The sequence below is a fragment of the Puma concolor genome, chromosome D1 (assembly GCF_028749965.1).
Source record: "Puma concolor isolate L17-30 chromosome D1, mPumCon1.1.hap2, whole genome shotgun sequence".
Taxonomy (NCBI): domain Eukaryota; kingdom Metazoa; phylum Chordata; class Mammalia; order Carnivora; family Felidae; genus Puma; species Puma concolor.
Genome location: NC_141676.1, coordinates 52,261,297 through 52,282,771, shown reverse-complemented (window position 1 = coordinate 52,282,771; position 21,475 = coordinate 52,261,297). Strand labels below are relative to the sequence as shown.

General features: G+C 37.9%; 1 protein-coding gene across 3 annotated transcripts in view; it reads right to left on the bottom strand.

Moving 5' to 3' along the window:
- The window catches only part of LOC147576682 (interferon-induced very large GTPase 1-like), a 62,785-nt gene extending 50,177 nt beyond the window's left edge, over window positions 1-12,608 (bottom strand). For 2 of the 3 annotated variants that reach the window (XR_015241035.1, XM_086678085.1), the window contains exon 1: window positions 12,546-12,608. The gene's annotated coding sequence lies outside the window, so the exon portion shown is untranslated. The remainder of the gene's footprint in view (window positions 1-12,545) is intronic. The other variant, XM_086678086.1, reaches the window with a different exon arrangement.
- Between the last annotated feature and the right edge of the window lie 8,867 nt (window positions 12,609-21,475).

The following is a 21,475-nucleotide window of genomic DNA, read 5'->3' as shown; positions in this document are numbered from 1 at the left end:
GGTGAGAAGGAGAGAATTTCACTGTTCTCTATCTTTTATATTAGAACTTTTTAGTAACATTATTGCTGACAGTTTTCCCTCAAATGTAAATCCCATGGAAAATGTTTTGTTTTCTAACAAGCAAGAGTTTTGATATCAGTTACAGACAAATTTGGGTCCAAGAACCAACAGTAACTAGGTACATTTACTCAAGTCTTGGGTGAGAGGAGGGTGACCTAAGCAGTGAGAAGGAGCTGAGTAATGGAAAGAAGTTGTTCTGGTAGTACTAGCTCACATTACATTAATGACAATAGAATGATATAGGTTATATTATAAGTTTCTTGGCCTGAAGAAACATTCAAATAGGAGTTATTTTATCCCCAGCACATAATTGGTTTTAAGATCAACTCTATGAGAACAAGGGGCATCAAGGGAAATGTCTCTAGGTGCAGTGTTCCCTTGTGTTTAATTTGAATCTCTGAGAATTTCTATATGAGTGCTACCATGTTACAGTTCTTAGCGGATTTTTTTTGCACTCTTCTGCTGAGTCTTGTTTCAGTGCTCATGTCTTCTCTCTTGCTATGCTATGAGTATATAGATGGATGACAGAGTGTGTTTGATCCACTTCAGATTCTTTCATGGTATGAGCACATTTTCTGTATATGGTGAGATCTCAGTAAATGTTGTATAAACTAGTGAAGAGGGTGAAGAAATCCCATGACCTCAAAATCAGATTTACAAGCAAATTCATTCCACCATACAGCTGGCTCCTGTTACATAGGTCAACCCCCAATACTGAGAAAGGACTGGGTTTCATTTCTCAACCTCATGTCAACTCTCAGTTGAAGGATACCAGTCTGTTTGTCTTGAGCAAGGCTGAGGGTCACCCTTTAGGTTTGGCATATATCTAGTGGACTATGGAGCTGCTTTTGTGGAATGTAGGCTGTGGACACCATCTTGGCACTCTCCCTCTGCCTTGTTCCAGCTCACTGGTATCTCCCAGAAAAGAGCTTATACACTCATCTCCACTTCAAGATGACAGCATAGGAAGAGCCTGAACTTACCTCCTTCCATGGACACACTGAGTTTTATGGCTACATATGGAATAACTTCCTCTTAAAAAAACCAAGGTTGGCTGAGTGATGACTACACAATGGGCAAAGAAGAGGAAAACCACATTGAAGTGTGGAGGAAAGGCTGGGACACAGTTTTGCCATAATCTCTACCCCTTTTGTGAGAAACCAGAAATGGGAAAAGAAAAACCTCAAAACCAGAGCTTCCCTTGAAGAGTGAAGTGGTTGAACCCATCACAGGCACCTCAACTTTTAGACCTGCCCTTGAGAAATGAACCCCTAAATATATCTAACTTTGAAAACCAATTAGACTTGTGAGCTGAGACCCACAAAATTGTAGTGATCTGGGACACAACTAATAAAAGGCCCACACACTCAGAGTTACCTGCCCTAGGGTCCTGCTCAGAAGTAGCTGACCATGTCCAGGCTTAAAGTGAAGGAGACTCACCTGCTCATATTAAAGCATTGGCTTAAGGGGTGGGCATCTAGTTTAACACACATAGTTGGGAACCTGCTGGAACACCTTCAGGGGATGGAGACTGGTGGGCACCATCTTTACACTCTCCCTTTACTGTGTTCCAGAGCACCAGTATCTCCTGAAAGGGGGATTTTATATATTTCTGGTCCCCCAATCTTTGTGGCAGTTTTTCTCAGGGGTTGCCTCTTGACTACCTGTGTCTGGAGTCAAGGGGAGCTTCAGGCCCTGGTCTCATGGGATTGTAGTAATCAATGTCACCCAGAAGGGAGCTCATACCCCTAGCCAGCACCCTGATTTTTGTGGCTGTTGCCGGAGGACAGCTTTACATCACCTGGCTCTGGAAGCCAGTGGGGCTTATGCTTATTGGTCCCAAAAGACTATAATCAAAGGAGAAAGAGTTTTTAGACCCCTGTTACCCCTAGGGCACAGCAAGAGGCCACAGACCTAGGAGCTCAGTCTTTCTGTGAAGGAGGCCTATTAGCTAACATCATGGCTGTAGCCTGAGGATCAGACTTCTAATTAAACATGCACCTAAGAGCTGGCTGTAATCCTTTCCAAAAAACATGGAGGTCAGGAGCTATGCTGTGCTCTCCTGCCATGCTCCACAGGGCCCCTTGATTACCTTGCTCTGGTGGCCAGGATATCCCTGGGACTGTGGCAATCAGAAAGGTGATTCTTGATAGGCTACCACCCCAGTACTGTATTCAGATAGCAGCCTGAGGTGTACTCCACCCACTCCCCAATATTTCTGTGAAGGAGGCTTTTTACTTGTCCTTAAGTTTGGCCTGAGGGGCAGGCTTCAGGTTTGGCACACATTTAGTGAACTGTGGAGCTTCTCTCAAGGAATATAGGTTGTGGATGCCATATTGGGGCTCTCCCTCTGCCTTGCTCCAGCTTGCTGGTATTTCCAAGAAAAAATGTTACATACTCCCCTGGAGCCCCAATTGTTCAGACTGGCACCTGGGGACACCACTAGATTATCTGGCAAGTGGGGCTTATATTTGTGATTCTACAGAACTGTATATATTTGCATTCTTTTAAAATCTGCTGTATGAAGGTTTGGCTTCTAAAAAGCCTGAATTTAGGTGTTTAGATCATCCCTTTAGGAACAGTGACAGGTCTTGGCACATCTTCAACTACTGGAAACTATTAAAAATATAATGGGTTACTTGGACAAGCACAAAGGTTGAGAGACACCAAAGGCCTGAGGAAGGGTTGAACAACAAGGCTCACCTCTAACCTGAGGCCATTCCTTCAAAACTGGGAGAGAGAGTTGATTCATCTACTATATAGAAACCAACATAGAGAATCAAGAAAAATGAAGAAATAAATGAATAAGTTCAAAGAAGGAATAAGATAAAACCTCTGGAAAAAACTTTACTGAGACAGATACATAATTTACCTGGTAAAAAGTTCAAAGTAATGGTCATACATATGCTCATCAGACTGAGGAGAAAAATGGATGAACACAGTGAGAACTTCAACAAGGAGATAAAAAGTATAAGAAAGTACCAGCTAGGGGAAACAAGATGGCAGAATAGAAGGACTCTAGGCTTGCCTTGCCCATGAACACAACTAGATGACTATCAAGTTATCCTAAATACCCCAGAAATTGACACGAAGACTGACAGAATAAACTCCACAATGAAAGGAAGAGAAAAGACCACACTGAAGAAGGTAGGAAGTATGGAGATGTGGTTTAGAGGAGAAATGGGCCCTGGCTGTTGCAGAGTGGAGGGAGACATGGTCACAGAGAAGGTGGGGGTGGAGGGGGTGGAGAGAGAGAGAGAGAGAGAGAGAGAGAGAGAGAGAGAGAGAGGAGCACGCAGTGGGGAATGCACAAGGAGAACATTTCCCCATGGCCATTGGCTTGGAAAGTGAGAGGGGCTGGATTTTGTGAGTTCTTGCAACAAGTAAGGCTTAAAGCCTGGAGTTTTAAAAGTCAGGGGGCTTGGCTGGGGTAGAGTGTGAAGGGCATTGTGCTGCTCCTGGAGAGAAGGCAGGCAAACTACCCAGGGACAGATAGAGAGGAAGGAGTGACGTGAACAGCACCTGGAGCACACGGTGGGGAGATTATTTACTCTACTTGAAGTATTTTCCTGAAAGACAGCTTTCATGGAGACATTTCTCTAAGAAAAAAGGAGCTGCCTGGCATCATTTCCCTCCCCTGTCCATCAGCATAAATACAGAGCCACCTACAGGAAGCAGTACACAGAGCATGGACACTGGCTGCCTAACTCTATACACCAAGCCCCATCCTCTGTGCTCCAGTAGAACTGCCCTTCTCATTCATGTTGCCTCAATCGCAGCATGATTAGCCCTTCCACTAGAAGAGCAGCACAGACCCCTGTGCAGACTACATCTCTCAACCAGAGTTTTGCAGGAGTTCAGTTCCAGAAGAGGTGGTGACAGGTCTCATTTCATAAGCAGACCAGACACCTAGTTAAAACTCACCACTTTCAGACCAGAGGTGAAACATTGCCCACAGCAGACAAGCAGAGCCTCTGCAGAGGACTGGCCTGAAGGATAGAGCAGAGAAACACAGCAGCACAGAGCATGCAGCACATACTGGAGACACTCCCTAAAGCATCAGGTCCTGGGCACTGCATGACCTCTTCTTCATAAAGCCGTTACTTTCAGGAGCAGGAGATATAACTAGCTTAGATAAAACACAAAAACAACAAAGGGTTTTATCACAAATGAAAGACCAAGATAAGGTCACAGACAGAGAGCTAAGTGAAACAAATGTGAGTAACATATCTGATGGAGAATTTGAAGCAGTAATCTCACTGGACTTGAGAAAAGAATGGAAGACATCGGTGAAACCTTACCACAGAGATAAAAGAGTTAAAAAAGAATCAATCAGATATGAAGAGTGCATTGATGGATTAGAAACATGCTAGATGCAATAATGAATAGCAGACTGGAATAAGCAGAGATTGAATTGATGACCTAGAAGACAAAGCAATGGAGAAAAATGAAGCTGAACAAAAGAGAGAAGGAGGAATTGTGCAAAACAAGAATAGACTTAGGGAACTCAGTGACTCCATCAAACATGATAACATTTGTATTATAGGAGTCCCACAAAAAAAGAGAGAGTAAAGGAGACACCGAGTTTATTTGAAAAAATAATAGCTGAAAATTTCCCTAATTTGGAGAAGGAAATAGATATCTAGATCTAGGAGGCCCGGTGAACTCCCATCAAAATCAACAAAAGCAGGCCCACACTAAGATATATTGTAATTAAGTTTGAAAAAAAGAAGTGCCAAAGAAAAACCTTAAAAGCAGCAAGGCAAAAGAAGTCCTTAATTTACAGCAGAAAACCCATAAGGCTGACTGGAGATATCTCAGCAGAAACCATGTCAAGCCAGAAGGGAGTGGCATGATATATTCAGAGTGCTGAGTGGGAAAAATCTATACCTAAGAATACTCTTCCAGTAAGGCTGTCATTCAGAAGAAGGAGAGATAAAGAGTTTTACAGACAAACAAAAACTAAAGTTCGTTACCCCTAAACCAGCCCTGCAATAAATATTAAAGAAGAATCTTTGAGTGTAAAAGAGAGACCAAAAGCGACAGTGTAAAGGCAGGAAACACAATAGCAATAAAAATGAATATTTCTTTAAAAATCAGTCAAGGAACTCACATACATAAAAAGGATATAAAATACAATAACATATACCTAAAATGTGAGCATGGAGGATGGAAAGGAGAAAAGAATGGGTTCAAACTGGAACAACCCTCAACTTACTATAGACTAATCTGATATAGGTAATTGGAGAACAGTTTATAAACAAACCTAATGGTAACCATATATCAAACCCCAAAAATAAACTTGCAAAGAATAAGGGGAAATAAATCCAAATATATCACCAAAGAAAATCAGCAAATATAAAAGAGAGAAAGACAGAAAGGAACAGAGAAAATCTCTAGAAACAACCACAAAACATGTAATAAAATGGCAATAAATACATATCTATCAATAATTACTCTGAATGTAAATGGACTAAATGCTCCAATCAAAGACATAGGGTATCAGAATGGATTAAAAAAAAACCCTCAAGACTCATCTATATCCTACCTAACAGAGACTCATTTTAGACCTAAAAACACCTGCAGATTGAAAGTGAGGGGATGGAGAAACATTTATGATGCCAATGGATGTCAAATGAAAGGTGGAGTAGCAATACTTGTATCAGACAAACTAGACTTTAAAGATTGTGATAAGAGACAAAAAAGGGCACTATGTTATAAGTAATAGGACAGTCCAACAAGAAGTTAGACAATTGTAAATATTTATGTACACAACATGAGAGCATCTAAATACATAAAATAATTACAAACATAAAGGAATTAATTGATAACAATGCAATAATAGTAGGAGATTTTAACGCCTAACTTACATCGATGGACAGATTATCTAAACAGAAAATAAACAAGGAAATAATGGCCTTTAATGACAAAGTGGGCCAGATGGACCTAACAGATATATTCAGAACACTCCATCCTAAGACATCCTGAAAACACATTCTTTTCAAGTGCACATGGAATATTCTGCAGAATAGATGACATATTAGGTCACACAACAGGTATCAGCAAACACAAGAAGATTGAAGTCATACCATGCACCTTTTTATAGCACTATGTAGCTAGAAGTCAACCACAAGAAAGAATTTGGGAATCCCAGAAATACGTGGAGGCTAAACAACATGCTACTAAACAATGAATGGATAAAGCAGGAAATCAAAGAAAAATTTAAAAAATACTACATGGAAACAAGTGAAAATGAAAACACTTGCTCCAAACCCTTTGAGATACTATAAAAGTAGTCCTAAGAGGGAAGTATATAGCAGTGTAGGTCTACAAGAAAAACCTCAAATAAACAATCTAACCTTATACTTAAAGAAGTTAGAAAAAGACCAACCAATGAAGCCTAATGCCAGCAAAAGGAAGGAAATAAGAATCATTAGAGCAGAAATAAATGATACAGAGACTAAAAAACCCAGTAGAGCAGATCAATGAAACCAGGAGGTGGTTCTTTGAAAACATTAATAAAATGGATAAATCTTTAGCCAGACTTATCAAAATTTATAGAAGAGAAAGGACCAGAATAAACAACATTGCAAATGAGAGTGGAGACATAAGAGCCAACACCACAGAAATACAAACAATTATAAGAGCATATTATGAAAAATCATATGCCAACAAATTGGACAACCTAGAAGAAATGGATAAATCCCTAGAAACATATAAATTACCCAAACTGAAACAGGAAGAAGCAGAAAACTTGAACAGACCGGTAGTCAGCAAAGAAATTGAATCGGTAATCAAATATCTCCCAACAAACAAAAGTCCAGGACCAGATGGCTTCACAGGGGAATTCTACCAAATGTTTAAAGAATTAGTACCTATTCTTTTCAAACTATTCCAAAAAATAGAAAAGAGAGGGAAACTTACAAATTCATTTTATGAGGCCAGGATTACCCTGATAGGAAACCAGATAAGAATTGCACTAAAAAGAGAACTGTGGGCCAGTATTTCTGATGAATGTAGATGCAAAACTTCTCAATAAAAACTAGCAAACCAAATCCAACAATACATTCAAAAAGTCACCATGGACAAGGGGGATTTATTCCTGGGTTGCAAGGGTGGTTTAATATTCACAAATCAATCAATGTGATACGTGACATTAATAGAAGAAAGGATAAGAATGATCCTTTCCATAGATGATATTTTTAACATATCATTTGAATAGATGCTGAAAAAAGATATGACAAAGTACAACATCTATTCATGATAAAAACCCTGAATAAAGTATGTTTAGGGGGAGCATACTGCAACATAAAGACTGGTCAATTTTTGTGCAAGTTCCTATTTGAAGATGTTTGAAATTTTTCTAAGAGATGTACTCATATGAGTGGAATTCCCTTATTATCAGAAATCATTAGGGGCGCCTGGGTGGCTCAGTCGCTTAAGCGTCCGACTTAGGCTCAGGTCATGATCTCACGGTTCATGAGTTCGAGCCGCGCATCGGGCTCTGTGCTGACAGCTCAGAGCCTGGAGCCTGTTTCAGATTCTGTGTCTCTCTCTCTCTCTGACCCTCCCCCGTTCATGCTCTGTCTCTCTCTGTCTCAAAAGTAAATAAACGTTAAAAAAAAAAAAAGAAATCATTAATCTATGTGAGTAGGAATCTTAAATATTTTCCATACAGATAGATGATTTTCCTACCCTCATTAATCTAATAATGTTCCTCTTCTGATTTGTATCACCGTCTCTCTAACAAACAGAGCTTGTGTATGGAAGGTTTTTGTTTTCTAGGCTCTTATTCTCTGCCTTTGCCATATTTGTTTATCCTCTGTCATTATTAGAGATTATTCTAAATGGTATTGACTTGTAAAATACTTTATTATCTGCTTCGGCAAGTACCTCCCCTTTATTTTTTTTCTTCTAGTAGTGTTGGTTACTTTTGACTTTTAAATAGATTCTCATATTATTTTAATGTAAACTTTTAACCTTGTTAAGCTTTTGTCTATAATTACATTGAGTTTGAGAATTTTTTTGGGGGGGGAAATGCCATCATTATTGAGACTTGTCTTTACAAATATGGTTTGTTTCTCTATTATTTAGGTGTTTTTTTATGTGCTTCAATAAAGTTCCATAACTTTCTTTCGTAAAGTTCTTATACACTTTCAGTAGATTTACTTAGATTCTTTATTATTCTATTGTTAGTGTTAATGACATGGTTTTAAAATTACATTCTTTTTTTAATGCTTCTACATATATATTTATTTTTTCTGCAAATTTTTATGTAAATTCCAATTAGTTAACATATAGTGTAATATTAGTTTCAGGTGTAGAATTTAGTGATTCATTATTTACATGAAACACCCAGTGCCCACCACCACAAGTGCCCTCCTTAACCCCATCCCCTATTTAACTCATCCACCCCACCTACCTCCCCTCCAGTAATATCAGTTTGTTCTCTATAGTTAAGAGTCTGTTTCTTGGTTTGCTTCTCTTTTTTAAAAAACTACATTCTTGAAATCTGGCCATTTGTAGCAACGTGGATGGAACTGGAGAGTGTTATGCTAAGTGAGATAAGTCAGGCAGAGAAAGACAGATACCGTATGTTTTCACTCATATGTGGATCATGAGAAACTCAACAGAAGACCAGGGGGGAGGGGAAGGGAGGAAAAAGTTATAGACAGGGAAGGAGGCAAACCATAAGTGACTCTTAAATACTGACAACAAACTGAAGGTTGATGGGGGGGGGGGTGTTAGGGGGGAGGGGAAAGTGGGTGATGGGCATTGAGGAGGGCACCTGTTGGGATGAGCACTGGGTGTTGTATGGAAACCAATTTGACAATAAATTTCATATTAAAAATAAAAATAAAAATTACGTTCTGTATGGTTTCTTGCAGGCATACAATTTTGTAAATTTAGCTTCTATACAGACATGAAAGAATAATATAGGTGACAGTTATATATTCACATGCAAATGTACTCATGGGATAGCTACAACGAGTAGACTGTTGTCAGTGAACAAACTGCAAAAACAGATTTGTAAAAGTCTGGGATCACTTAAGTCTTGCTCTTTTTTTCATTGATAAGCAAATTAACTTTTAGCCAGCAAAGAGGTAAATCTAGACAGCCTGACCTTGAGCAGACTGGCTGGAATCTTCAAAATGATTTATGGATTCTCTGAAAACCCTGTGAATTTAATTATGAGTATTTGTGACAAGTGTCTTCCATGTCATTCTGTTAACACCAATTTCTAAGGCTAGGTTTATACTTTTTCATCAGGATTTTCTCCTAACAAACTTGTTGACCCTTCTGTTAATCATAACAATGTGGTTATAGATGTTATGGAATTCTTTAGACAGGTAGTCATACTATCCGCAAATAATAGACATTTTAGTTCTTTTAAAAACTTTATTTTTTTAATGTTTATTTATTTTTGAGAGAGAGAAAATGAATGAGTGGGGGAGGGGCAGAGAGAGAGGGAAACCCAGAATCTGAAGCAGGTTCTAGGCTCTGAGCTATCAGCACAGAGCCTGACATGAGGCTCGAACCCACGAACTGTGAGATCATGACCTGAGCCAGAGTCAGACGCTTAACTGACTGAGCCACCCAGGTGCCCCTAGACATTTTATTTCTTATCTTTTAATCCTTAGTGTTGTAATTGTTATCTGACTGTGATCAGTGGAGCTGTAATTAAATGTGGAACAAGAACTTTGATACAGGATATATTTTAATGTTCTTGACTTTAAAGAGAATATTTTTAACATTTCACCATTAAATATGATGTTTCCTATATATTTGTGGGAGATGTTCCCGATTAAACAACTTTCATTGTATTGTCAGTGTGCTAACTTTATTATGAATCTGTGCTGAATTTTTTTTTTAGTTAAACAATGATTTTGTTGCTTGAGAACTTAGACAAATGTATGTAATCAGGGCAGAAGCTGTGGATGACTCATATTTCTAGTTGGAGAGGAGGACTCATATGATTTTACAATATTGGGCCAACTAGTGAATATGGCTCTTGACCAGAAACAGAAAAATGTAAAACACTTCATGAATTTGCCCAGAGGCCACACTAATCTCTGTATCATTACAATTTTAGTATATGTACTGATAAATCCTAATAAATGTATTGAGATAAATTCACATAACATAACATTCACCATTTTTTATCTATTTTAAAGTGTATAATTCAAAGGTTTTTACTATGTTCACAATGTTGTACATCAAAGGACACTACCAGAAGAGTGAAGACACAATCCAATGAATAGGAGACAATTTTTTCTTTCTTCCTTCCTTCCTTTCTTTCTTTCTTTCTTTCTTTCTTTCTTTCTTTCTTTCTTTCTTTCTTTCTTCCTTTCTTTTGTCTATCTACCCATCTATCTATTATCTATCTGTCAATCATCTATCTAAATCCAGAACATTTTTATCACCCCAAAGAAACTTCATCCCCATTCAACAGTACCTCCTCATTTCCCCTCCTCACTATTGTAGATATCACTAATATACTTTCTATCTCTATGAATTTGCCCATTCTGAACATTTCATATAAGTAGAATCATACGGTATGTGGCCTTTTGTGTCTACCTTCTTTCATTTAGCATGTTTTTTCCAGGGTTCATCCATGTTGTAGCATGCATCAGTACTTCATTCTGTTTTATGGCTGAATGACATTCTATTGTATGGGTCTACCACATTTGTTTATCCATTCATCAGTTGATGGGCATTTGGGTTATTTTTGCTTTTTGGCTATTATGAATAATGCTGCCATTATCAATTTGTTTACAAGTTTTTATGTGAACGTCTCTTGGAATTGAAATCTAGAAGTGGAAATGCTGGGTCATATGGTAATTCTGTGTTTAAGTTTTTGAAGAGCTTCCTGTTTTTCACAGCCATTGCACTGTTTTACATTTTTACCAGCCATGTAGTGGAGATTTCAGTTTTACCACATCCTCTTATTTGTTTATTCCCTTTTATTTCCATCTCCACTTTTATTCTCATTTCCTTCATAGACACCCACTTTAATGGGTTTGATATGTATGGTAATGTGCGTGGCCATGTAAGTATACTGGTAAAACGTATAATCTTTTTTTTACATGAGTATATATTATTAATTTATATAAATAGTTGTGTAATATAGACTTTGTTCTATTTCTTTTTGCCCCCTTTCTCTGTGTGATCTCTTCATGTTGTCTCCTAGATGGTAACTTCATTGTAGTTGGGCTTCTTATATGGTGGTTAAAGACCCCATAAGATAGTGTTCCTAGCAAACAAGGTGGAAAACATATGGCATTTTTATGACCTAGCAATGGACTGTATAGTGTCACTTCTGCAGTGCTCTTTGGTTGAGGTAATCACAAAACCTGCTCAGTTTCAGGAGGAGAGGACAGAGACCCTACTTCTTGATGTGAAGAATGTCAAAGAATTTGGATATCTATGAAAACTTTCATGGATATTTGATCTGTTATTAAATAAAAATAGCTGGTTATGGCAGACCTTACTTGATTATGAGAAATATGACTTTGTTCTCAATCATTGACAAAACTAGCTAAATCAGATTTTTTTAAATCATATTCTCCCTTACAGAGGTTTATTTCTGTCTGTGTGTGCTGTGTTATACCTAGAGGAGAGCCCAGTAATATAGTAATAATAGTTCATATATTTTTAATCCCTTGCTAACTGTGGGATACTAAGCATTGGGATTAATGTTCTTAATTGTAATTTCTACAACAATCCTTTGAAGTAAGTGCTGCTGTTGCTGTTATTGTTGTTATTATCATCAACTAAACTGGTGCACATTCAGCTTGCTGGTTATGAAAATGTTGAAATACTTCCATACTGAGTGGTAAACAGCTGCTGCTTCAGGGTGTCTTTGATGTCCTGGTCATCCAGACTGCATACCCTTCCCCACAATCCAACAGCAGCTAAAAGGCTAATTCTGGGTGCTATAGAGAGCCAGACTCCACCCAGAATGTTCAGTGCTTCTGCCTTTTCATTTACCATTTTGAACACCACTCCTAGATAGTGTTATTTTGGAAATGGAAGAAAAGATCAGACACAGAGAAGTTAAGTGACTTGTCCTGACCACATAGCCAAGATTCAGCTTAGGAAATCCTAGACCCCCACCTGTGCTGTTAACTACTCTCCTGTAATGTGAAGTCTGTCAATGTTTGTGGAATAAATCGGCACAATTAAGATTCTGTGATCTTTTCCCCCCAAATGACAAAGAAGGAAGTTTGGAAAGAGGTAAGGATGCTTCTATGAGTCCTAGAGGCTAGAATAAATAGATTTTCCTAGGATGCTTGGTATGGCTATCAGCACACACAGATGAACTTCCCCTCCAAAATTTGGTTTGGATGTTATGACTGATAACATGTTTCTCCCTCTCTCCTTCCCTCCCTCCCTCTCCATCTCTCTCTCTCTCTCTCTCTCTCTCTCTCTCTCTCTCTCTCACACACACACACACACATTGAATGAAAAGGTTCATTACTTACATAATTGAGGTCTCTGTGGAGAATAGGGAAGACCTTCGAGGACGTCTGAAATGTCTGAAGAGCAAGGAAAAGAAGTGGCCTGGGTTTTTATTGTGGTGAGGGGTGGGGCTGGGTAAAACTTCATGTACTTTGGGAAGGGTGTGTGTGGTTTGCATTTGTGCTGATGCTAAATATGGGAACATCAGGGCTTTCTCATTAGTTTACCCAGATGTGGATGCAAGGGGAAGAGTGAAAGAGGAGTTTAAAAAGTTGTTAGCAGTCAAATATCAACCACCCAAAAAAGGAGTTGTACTCCTCATTATAGTGCTTTATTCCAATGTCGTTTTTCCTTTCCAGCCTAGAGTTAGTGCAGCATAGTAGAAAGAGCACAGGCTTTCCTATCTGAAACTTTAGAAATCATGTCTTAAGGAGTACATCTATGAGAACTGGCAAAAATGAAGCTCACAGTCAGCTCTACTCACAGGATTTATTGTTTATTTATTTCTTTATTTATTTACTTTATTTTTATATGAAATATAATTTATTGTCAACTTGGTTTCCATACAACACCCAGTGCTCATCCCAACACGTTACTCATAGGATTTATAAATCATTCAAAGGATGACTAAGAGAATTGCAGAGATAATAGATATATTTGAGTTTATTAGGCTGCTTGACATTCCCCTTAGGTTTCTTATAGGAAATGTGTTCAATGTGGTAAGGATGACTGGTGGTCAGGTGAGGAATTCACCAGGTATAAATTGTACCCAAGAAACGGTGTAAAGTTTATCTATGGCACTCAGCAACCTTTGACCCATCCACTCCCTGAAACAACTTCCTGATAATGGAAAAACAGTAATTCTGGGGCTCAGCAAACCACACAATCTAGGTTCAGATATCTGAACAATTTGCTACACTATAATCTATGATATTTTCCTGACATCTGTACTATAAATAAATCAACATCACCTCACTTGCATTTGCATTACAGGTCCTAGGATTTTTTCCTTTTATGTTTGTTTTATATGTTTGGTTTATATATAGTCCTATGGGCAAGATGGGCTATGGTTAACCTCTGCCTGAAATAACTACCTTTGGATTTTTTCTGTGAAACTGACTAGGAGATTGGATGATGATGAGTTTGGGATGGAGTTAAGAAATGGGAATCACTTAAGTCTTAGAGTTCAGTGACAAGATTGTCTTTCCTTGGGACATTTCTTCTACATCCCCCCACTATGTCTTTCCTCCAGCCTCTAATCTAGTCATCTAGAAGAAAGAGAAAGGACAAAGGAATACTTTAGCCATGCTCTCTTTAGAGGCATGAATGGAGGTCAGGCTTGTGGAAACAAACTTTCTCTTCCCTTAAAGTAATTCCCTCTGTATTTTTTTCTTACCACTGTCTGGACATTCATTCCATCTCAGCATCTTGTTTGTCTCTGGATTTTCAGGCCTACAATGGGGAGATAACTGATGTATTCTAATCTTCCTTGCTCCAAGGTCTTCTGGCTTCTTCCTTCCTGCTTTCTCTTCAAAAGACTCTTCCATACACAGATAGGGAATAATAAGATTAATAATTCTTTTTCCTAAGACTTCAGTAAATCTTTACTGAACATATACTAAGTGTGAGGTCTTATGCTAATATTACAGAAATATGTGTGAACATGTTTTATGAGGCAGGGGTAGGAAACAGATATGCAAGTAAATAATGAAGTTAAAAGATGCTAATCACAAGAGATGAGGAATGTCACCCCAAGTCTTACACTGAGAAAAGAGCTTCTAACTTTGCCTAACTTGTTCTTCCAAGGCTAGTTGAAAGGCTACCTCCTTGTAAAGAGTTCTTGGATGAACAACTAGTTGCATTCTCTATTTGACCAGTTGACCAACTGTCACATTTCATATCTTCAGTGTCACTTAACTCATTGTATTGTTGCTCCCTCCTGGATTGTGAGCTGCTTGTGAACAAGAGCTGTGTCCGTTCCATTTTAGGCATAGTTGGATGTGATTTGCAAACATTATCATAAAGAATTTTTGCATCTTCATGAATAAGTTTGGGTTATACTTTTCTTTCCTTGCAGGGTCCTTGTCCAACTTGGTGGCTCGATGAAATACCCTTATAAAGGAAATTGATTGCTCTCTCTTTTCTCCCTTCTCCAAACTATTTTATGAGATAGGCATTTGTTTCTGAGTATATAGTTGTGCTGTAAAAATGAGTCTGGAGTCTTTCAGGGATGGAGAATTGGAAAACAAATTTGTTCCAGTTAGCTACATTTTCTTTCTTTTTTTAAAAATTTTTAATGTTTATTTATATTTGAGAGAGAGAGAGACAGAGCAAAAACAGTGGAGGGACAGAGATAGAGGGAGACACAGAATCTGAAGCAGGCTTCATTCTCCTAGGTGTCACCACAGAGCCCGAAGCGGGGCTCGAACACACAAACTGTGAGATCAAGACCCCAGCCAAAGTCAGACCCTTAATGAGTGAGCCACCCAGGTGCCCCTGGTTAACTACATTTTCTAAAGTGACTGTATAATTTTACATTTGCATTCTTACCAGCAGTGTTTGTGAATTCCAGTTGGCCATATTTTTGTCAACACTAGTATTGTTAGTCATTTGAGTGTGGTGTGCAGTGCTATCTCATTATGGCTTTAATTTGCATTTCACTAGTAATGAATTATTTTGAACATTTTTATGTACTTATTGATCATTTGTATATCTTCTTTTGTGAAATGTCTGTTCAAATATTCTCCCAGTTTTGTCTTTTTTTTTTCTTTTTGACTCTTAAATGTTCTTTATATATTCTGGATACAAGATTTTTGTCCAATATATCTTGCAAAGTTTTCTCCCATTCTGTGGCTTGATATTGTTTTCAATGTTTATATATTTATTTTGAGAGAGGGAGAGAGAGAAAGCAAGAGTGGGGGAGGGCAGGGAGAGGGAGAGAGAGAATCCTAATTTGACTCTACACTCAGCACAAAACCTGATGTGGGGCTTGATTTCACCACTGTGAGATCACGACCTGAACTGATATCAAGAGTTGGATACTTAACTGACTGAGCTACCCATGTGCCTCTGATATTTTCTTTTGTTAACTATGTCTTTCAGAGGGTAAAACTATTTTAACCTCAATGAATGCTCTTTTATCTATTTTTCTTGTGTTGTGTTTTGTGTGTCCTGTTTAAGGAAGTCTTGCCTAGCCTAACCCAATGTTATGAAGATTTTCTTGTTTCCTTCCCCAAAATTAATTGTTTTAGCTCTTATATTGACTTCTGTGACCCATTTTCTGTTAACATTTGTTAATGGTGGGAAACAAGGATGAAGGTTCATTGCCCCCACTATACAAATATCTAGTTGTTCTGGCACGATTTCTTGAAGACATCTTTTCCATATTAGTTCAGTGAGTAGCTATAAAAAAAACTAATTATGTAAGTGTTAGTCTATTTATGAACTCTCTCTTCTATGATAAAAAAAATTCCAAAGAAATTGAAGAATAAATGAAGACATATAAAATGTTCATTGATTGGGAAGATGGGGGAGGAGTAGGAGGGCCCTAGGTTCACCTTGTCCCATGAATATAACTAGATGACTGTCAAATCATCCTAAATACTCCAGAAATAACATGAAGACTGATGGAACAAACTCCATAACTGAAGGGAGAGAAGAGACCCCATCAAACAAGGTAGGAAGTGTGGAGATGAGGTTTAGGGCAGAAATAAATTATGGCAGCTTGGAGGTGAGGGAGCCTTAGATACAGCTGAGGGTGAGAGAGAGAGGAGAACATGGTGTGTGTTGGGGGTGGTGGGGTGGGGTGGAAGGCACAAGAGGAACATTTCCCCATAGCCATTGACTTGGAAAGGAGAAGACGCCGAATTTCCTGAGTTCTTGCAACCAGCGAGACTTAAAGCCTGGAGTTTTAAGGGTCAGAGGGTTTGGCTGGGATAGAGCCTGGAGGGTACTGCCCTGCTTCTGGAGAGAAGGCAGGCAAACAACCCATCAGTGGATAGCATGGGAACAGTGTGATGAATAGCACCTGGACACACAGTGAGGAGAATATTTGCTCTTCTTGGAGCTTGTCCCTGAGAGGCAGTGTTTATGGAGACACTTCTCTGAGAAAAAAGGAGGTGGCCTGCACCATTCTCCTCTCCTTCCCCTCAGCACAAACACAGAGCCACCTGCAGGAAGGAGCACACAGTAGGAGGACAATGGCTGCCTAACTTGCATATACCAAGTCCCACCCCCATGTGCTCTGGTAGAACCCCACTACCTAGTCATGCTTGCCTCAGTCCCAGTGTGTGTGTGTGAGTGCCTCCCCAGAAGACCAGCACAGGCCCCTGCCCACAGTCCATTTCCTGACCAGAGAGTTCTGCAGGGCCCCAGTTCTAGAAGAGGTGGTGACAGGTCTCATTTTATAAGCAGCACGCCTAGTTAAAATTCACCACTTTCAGACTAGGGATGAAACACTGCCAACAGCAGGATAGGAGAACCTCTGCAGAGGACTGGCCTGAAAGATAGAACAGCCAGAAAAGAAAAGCACAGTGCATGGAGCACACACTGAAGACAGTCCCTGAACTGCCAGGCCCTAGGCATTCCATGATCTCTTCTTCATAAGGCCATTACTTTCAGGAGCAAAAGACACAACTGGCTTTTCTAATAACAGAAGCAGCCAGATACTTAGGCATATGAGAAGACACAGGAATCTATTCCAAATGAAAGAAAAAGATAAGGCCATGGCCAGAGATCTAAGCTAAACAGATATAAGTATCATACCTGATGGAGAATTTAAAGCAATGATCATAAGGATACTCACTGGACCTGAAAAAAGAATGGAAGACATCAGTGAGACCCTTACCACAGAGATAAAGGATTGAAAAAGAAATAATCAGAGATGAAGAGTGCAATAAACAAGATTGGAAGCGTGTTTGATGCAATCAACAGCAGAAACAGAGAAATGAATTAATGACCTAGAACACAAAGCAATAGAAAGCAAGGAAGGTGAAAAAAAGAGAGAAAGAAGAATTATGCAGAGTGAGAATAGACCTATGGAACTCAGTGACTGCATGAAATGTAATAACATTAGTGTTATACAGCAGAAGAAGAGAGAGGAAAAAGGGCAGAAAATTTATTTGAAAAAATAATAGCTGAAAACTTCCCTAATCTGGGGAAGGAAACAGACATCCAGATCCAGGAGGCACAGAGACTCCCATCAAAATCAACAAGTGAAGAGCAACACCAAGGCATATTATAATTAAATTTTCAAAAAAGAGTACAAAAATGTATCTTAAAGGCAGCAACACAGAAGAAGTCATTGACTTAGAAGGGAAGGCCAATAAAGCTAGCTGGAGATTTCTCAACAGAAATGTGGCAAGCCAGAAGGCAGTGGTATGGTATATTCAAAGTGCTGAATAAGAAAATTCTGCAGCCAGAATATTGCATCCAGGAACGCTATCATTCAGAATGAAACAAAAACTAAAGGAGTTGTGACCACAAATCGGCTCTGTAAGAAATATTAGAGGATACTCTTTGAGTCAAAAAGAGAGACCAAAAGGGACAATGTAAAGGCAGGAAACACAAAAGCAGTAAAAATGAATCTTTCTGTAAAAATGAGTCAAGGAACTCACACACAAAAAGAGATATAAAATAGAATGTGTACCTAAAATGTGGGGCCATGGAGAGGGAGAGGAGAAAAGAATGGACTCAAACTTCAGTGACCATCAACTTAATATAGACTGTTAATTTGCAAAGGAGGTTTTATATAGACCTAATGGTAACTATGTGGTAAAAACCAAAAATAAACTTACAAAGAATAGAGAAAGAAATCCAAATATATCACTAAAGAAAATCAGCAAAACATGAAAGACTGTAAGGTTCAGAGAAAATCTCCAGACACCACCACCAAAGAAGTAATAAAATGGAAATAAATATATATATATATATCAATAATTACTCTGAATGTAATTGGACTAAATGCTCCAATAAAAAGACATAGGGTGTCACAATGGATAAAAAAAGCAAGAACCATCTATATGCTATCTAGAAGAAACTCATTTATAGCTAAAGTCACCTGCAGACTGAAGGTGAGGGGGATGCAGAACCATTTAACTTGCAAATGGGTGTCGAAAGTAAGCTGGAGCAGCAATACTTATATTGGACAAACTAAACTTTAAAACAAAGCCCATTATAAGAGACAGAGAAAGACACTATATTATAATTAAGGGGACAATCCAACAAGAAGATATAATAATTGTATTATATTATATTATATTATATTATATTATATTATATTATATTATATACAATTGTATTTATGCCTCCAACATGGAAGCACCCAAATATATAAAATAATAATAAACATAAAGTAATTAATCCACAATAATGCCATAATAGTAAGGGACTTTAACATCTCACTTATATCACTGGACATATCATCTAAACAGAAAATCAATAAGGAAATAATGGCTTTGAATGCCACACTGGACCAGATGGACTTAACAGATATATTCAGAACATTCCATCCCAAAACAGCAGAATACACAATTTTTTCAAGTGAGAATAGGTCACTCTCCAGAATAGATCACATATTGGGTCATAAAACAGGCCTCAACAAATACAAAATTTTAAAGTCATACCATGCATGTTTTCTGACTACAGCACTATGAAGCTAGAAGTCAGCTATAAGAAGAAATCTGGAAAGATCACACATACATGGGGGTGAAACAACATGCTACTAAACAATGAATGGGTCAACCAGGAAATTGAATAAGATATGAAAAATTACATGGACAGAAATCAAAATGAAAACACAACAGGCCAAAACTTTTGGGAAGCAGCAAAAGCGGTCTAAGAAGGAAGTACATAACAATACAGTCCTATCTCAAGATGCAAGTAAAATCCCAAATAAACAGCATAACCTTACACTTAATGGAGCTAGAAAAAGAAAAGAAGGAATTCTTTCCAGCAAAAGGAAAGAAATAATAAAGATTAGAGAGAAATAAATGATATAGAAACTAAACAAACAATAGAACAAATTAATGAAACCAGGAGATGGTTCTTTGAGAAAATTAAAAAAATTAATAAAATTGACAAATGTCTAGCCAGTCTTATCAAAAAGAAAAGAGAAAGGACTCAAATAAACAAATCACAAATGAGAGAGGAGAAATAACAATCAACACCACAGAAATAACAAATAATTATAAGAGCATATTATGAAAAACTAGAAGAAATGGATAAATTCCTAGGAACAGATAAACTACCAAAATTGAAACAGGAAGAAGAAGACTTGACCAGACTGATAATAGGAAAGAAACTGAAACAGTAACCAAACCAAATATATCCCAACAAACAAGACTCCAGAACCAGATGGCTTTACAGGGGAATTCTACCAAAGCTTAAGAAAGAGGTAATACCCATTCTTCTGAAACTATTCCAAAAAATAGAAAATGAGGGAAAATTTCCAGATTCATTCTATGAGGCCAGCATTACCCTGATACCAAAAGCAGATAAAGACCTCACTAAAAGAGAGAACTACAGGTTAATACTCCTGATGAACATAGATGCAGTCTCAATAAAATACTAGCAAACCAAATCCAAAAATATGTTAAAAAAAACCATTCACCATGATCAACTGGGATTTATTCCTGGGTTGTCAGGGTGGTTTAATATTCTCAAATCAATCAATAAAAGAATTAAGAGAAAGGATAAGAACCATGTAATCATTTCAGTAGATGCTAAAAAAGCATTTGACAAAGTGGAACATCCATTCATGATAAAAACCCTCAATAAAGTAGGTTTAGGGGGAGCATACCTCAACATAATAAAGGCCATATGTGAAAAACCCACAGCGAATATCATCCTTAATTGACAAAAACTGAGAATTTTCCTCTACCATCAGGAACAAGACAGGGTGTCCACTCTTACCCTTTTATTCAACATAGTATTAGACATTCTAATCACAGAAATAAGGAAACATAAAGAAGTGAAAGACATCCAAACAAGCAAGGTAGAAGTCAAACTTTCACTATTTGCAGATGACATGACACTCTATATAGAAAACCCCAGAGATTCCACCAAAAAATTGCTAGAACTGATACACGAATTTAGTAAAGTCACAGGATACAAAGTCAGTGTACATAAATCTGTTGCATTTCTATACACCAATAATGATGAAGCAGAAAGAGAAATCAAGGAATCAATCCCATTTTACAGTGGCACTAAAATCCATAAGATAGTTAGGAATAAACCTAACCAAAGAGGTGAAAGGCCTGTACTCTGAAAACTATAAAATACTGATGACAGAAATTGAAGTGGACACAAAGAAATGGAAAGATATTTTATGCTCATGTACTGAAAGAACAAATGTTGTTAAAATGTCTATACTACCCAAAGCAATCTACACATTTAATGCAATCCTTATCAAAATACCACCGGCATTTTTCACAGAGGTAGAACAAACAATCGTAAAATTGGTATGGTACTGAAAATAGCCAAAGAAACCTTGAAAAATAAAAGCAAAGCTGGGAGCATCACAATTATAGACTTTAAGTTATATTACAAATCTGTAGTAATCAAAATAGTGTGGTACTGGCACAAAATAGACACATAAATCAACAGAACGGAATAGAAACCCCAGAAATGAACCCACAACCATATGGTCAACTAATCTTTGATTAAGCAGGAAAGAATATGCAATGGGAAAAGGATAGTCTCTTCAACAAATGGTATTGGGAAAACTGGACAGCAACATGCAAAAGAAAGAACTAGACCGCTTTCTTACACCATACGCAAAAATCAATTTCAAATTGATTGAAGACCTAAATGTGAGATCTGAAACAATAAAAGTTCTAGAAGAGAACATAGGCAGTAATCTTTTTGACATCATCAGTAGCAAATTCTTTCTAGATGTTTCTCCTGAGACAAACGGAACAAAATATCAAATAAACTGTTGGGACTACATAAAATA